The sequence below is a fragment of the Ovis canadensis genome, chromosome 2 (assembly GCF_042477335.2).
Source record: "Ovis canadensis isolate MfBH-ARS-UI-01 breed Bighorn chromosome 2, ARS-UI_OviCan_v2, whole genome shotgun sequence".
Classification (NCBI taxonomy): domain Eukaryota; kingdom Metazoa; phylum Chordata; class Mammalia; order Artiodactyla; family Bovidae; genus Ovis; species Ovis canadensis.
In genome coordinates this window covers 46281459-46284747 of record NC_091246.1, presented here as the reverse complement: position 1 = coordinate 46284747, position 3289 = coordinate 46281459, and the positions used below count along the sequence as shown (strand labels likewise).

The 3289-nt window shown below is 42.3% G+C and overlaps 1 pseudogene; it reads right to left on the bottom strand.

Moving 5' to 3' along the window:
* Positions 1-2287: 2287 nt before the first annotated feature.
* Positions 2288-2424, bottom strand: LOC138434540 (thymosin beta-4, Y-chromosomal pseudogene; annotated as a pseudogene).
* Positions 2425-3289: the final 865 nt, after the last annotated feature.

Here is a 3289-nt window from a genome sequence, read left to right as displayed (position 1 = left end):
AGGAGTTTGCAATTGGAGAAATCCAGATGTTAAATATGTCTCTGGCCTTGGAGCTGTTGTAGCTGTAAGGTTGATAGTTTGGTGATTTCCTGTTTACAATCTTATTCCAAAGACCTTTCAAACTGCTCAGATATGGTCACAAGTTCAGTAAGATTCATGGCCTCCCATCCTATTTTCTATCTTTTTATCAATACACTAATCTCAGGAGGTAATCCATTCACAGTGCATCTGGAGCGAGCTGAATTCATTATCGTATGAATGAGCAGGAAGAAGGACCTTGTTTATTGTATGAAACCCAGAATGCCACAGGAAGAGAGTTTTCAGATGGGCCTAAAGTCTGCCCCATCCTTCTTCTGTCTTGAGGCTGTCTGGAAGCTTCTGCATACTAATGGGCTCAGACAGTAAAAACTACTCCTGCAATGCAGGAAACCCATGTTCAGTCCCAGGTCTGGGAAGATCCTCTGGAGAAGGGAGTGGCTACCCACTCCAGTATTCTTGCCTGGAGAATTTCATGGACAGAGGAGCCTGGTGGGCTACAGTCCATGGGGTTGCAAAGAGTCAGACATGACTGAACGCCTAAGCACACATACCAATTAAAATAGGTTTCCCATTCCGTTTGTTTGACTTGGGAAAACTTGTTTTCAACTTCACTTCTTAAATAAACAATCTTATCTAGATTGGAATATTTCCATTTGTGGCCATTGTAATTCTAGGTGATTTTTAGTAAGATTTTGCCATTTTTGTTGAAATCTACGGCTTCCAGGACTATAATTCTTAGACTTAAAATAAGTTGGTGTGCCTAAATGTAGCAAATTTAACTCTATAAAATTTAAGACAAACTAATACCTAAAAGGGATTTACTGCTGGATTGGGAATCACGCATTATTTTATTTTATTTTTTTAAAATATTTTTTATTGTTGTTATGTCAAGTCTTACTTGCTCAGTAGCATGTGAGATCTTAGTTCCCTGACCTGCATCCCCTGCATTGGAAGACAGATTCTTAACCACTGGGCCGCCAGGGAAGTCCCTCGCACAGTGTTTTAAAGTGCTCCTCAATGCACAGAAGTTCTTTTAAGGTTTGTGGGTGACCTGTGTCAGTTGAGAAATGAAGTATTTCCTGCTGTATTAGTAAACAGGAATGACATGGTCAGTAGCGATTCCAGCCCTCCAATTTCTGAGCCCTGAGGGCACCCAGGAAGGAGAACAATATCTGCCATTGGGTAGCAATTAGGCTGCAGCTGCTCCCTAAGGTGAGCCCTGAGGAACTCAGAATACTGGCCCCAGGTAGCTGAGATGCATGATACAAATTATTTCAGTGAACCAGGACTCTTGCATCTTCCCATACATAGAAAAGCTCTAATTCCTTAACTTGAGATATCTGGTTTTCCTTAATTAACAATAAATTTTGTTGTTCAGACTACCTGCCCCCATGCTGCAAACTTCTATATAACCTGACTCCTCCCTCTGCCTCCTTGGAGCGGTTCTCTCAGAGTCACTTGAAATGCTATCTCCAGGGCTTGAAGTCCTAAAAATTTCCCCAGAATAAAACATAACTCTCAACTTTTAGGTTGTGACTATTTTTCTCAGTCTACACAATCTAACCTATTCCATGATCAATTTATCTCAACATGAGAGCTTTGACGTAGGTGGCAAGTGCTCCAACAGCTCTTAAATGCTTTTCCCCAGCCCATTAGTTTTGCATTCTTCTGAGATGCCCAGTAGCAACAGCTTTCTGAACACAGAACAGCTCATGTCAGACCCAGTCCTTTTTTTCCCTGGTTTTAAATTTTTTATTTGGATATTTTTAAAATGCACATTATAATAAGTAAAATCATTTGAACAAAACAGTGGCATTGTGATTAAACTTGCATTTTACAGGGAATTCTCTGGCCATCCAGTAGTTAGGACACCATGCTCTCACTGCTAGAAGTCTAGGTCCTATCCTCAGTCAAGGAACTGGGATCCCACATGCCCTGAGGCTAAAAAAACAACCCTACATTTTATAGCTTTCAGGACACCTTGCACCAACTTGGTTTTTACTCTAGGTTTCACTGTTGTCCCGTTCAGCTTTTTGTTTCACCAACAGCAAGACAGGCAGATGAGGGGGTTGGCCTGCATTTCAGCGCCAACAGTTCTTCATTCTTTGGTGTGAAAAGGGACAGTGTTGTCACTTCACCAAACTTGATCCAATCTCTTTGCATCAAATGAAGGAAAACAGCTATAAGAAGTCAAACAAGAAGGCAATGCTTGTGGAATGTACAGTTCTTATTGGTGGCTCCTGCCGTGTTATGACGTTCCTGCTTGCTTCTCCTGTTCAAGCATTTCCTTTGCAGACAGAGGATTTTTCTTTCTTGTGCTTCTCTCTTCTTCAGGTTTCATTTGTTGGATTTCTCAAGGTCAGCCATACCAAGTTTGTCAGACATGGTTTCAGAGGAAGCAGAGCAAGGTATATGAGTGAGTGGAGTCTGATTTGACCAGTGGCTGCCCAGAGTCTTAGTCTGGTTAAGTTGGACCCAGTCCAGCTCCAGCCAGCATTTCCCACTGTGGAATCTGGGGAGAGTCTGGGAAGAATAGGGAAATCTTCCAAACAAATTGGAAATGGTGGCAAGCCAATTAGATCAGGACCCTGATGTAAAGATGGTGGAGCTCAGAACTGAGAGGAATTTATCCATGGCCCTTGGACATGGCAGGAAAGACAGAGAACTCTTAAGTGTTCAAGGGATGCCATGTCTGTGTTTCTTGTTACTGAAGCTGCTGGAAAGTCAAAGTGTTAGTCACTCGGTCATGTCCAACTCTTTGCAATCCCATGGATTATAGCCCACCAGGCTCCTCTGTCCATGGAATTCTCCAGACAAGAATACTGGCATGGGCTGCTGTTCCCTTCTTCAGGGAATCTTCCTGACTCAGGGATTAGACCCATGTATCCCTCACTGCAGGCAGATTCTTTACCATCTGAGCTGCCAGGAAATCTGCTGAAAGTCTCCTTCAATCCCAGCACTGCCGCCAAAACTTTTTTTTTTTTTAATTCAACTGAGTAAATTTAAAGATCAAGTTGGCTTTATTCAATAATAATGAATCAGGCACAATCCTAGCTAGCAAATAGAAAAGAGTTCTGCCAAGCAGCAGGAAAGGTGTTTATAGACAGAAAAGAGTCAAGAAAGGGAAATTTCTAGCGAAGAGTAGATAGATTGAGATTTAGGTCACGCTCCTTTGGGGGAGGGAAGGGGTCTTGAGGGATTGCCTCACTCGTGCTAACCAGGAAATTCCAGACTAACCAGTTAAAACTAC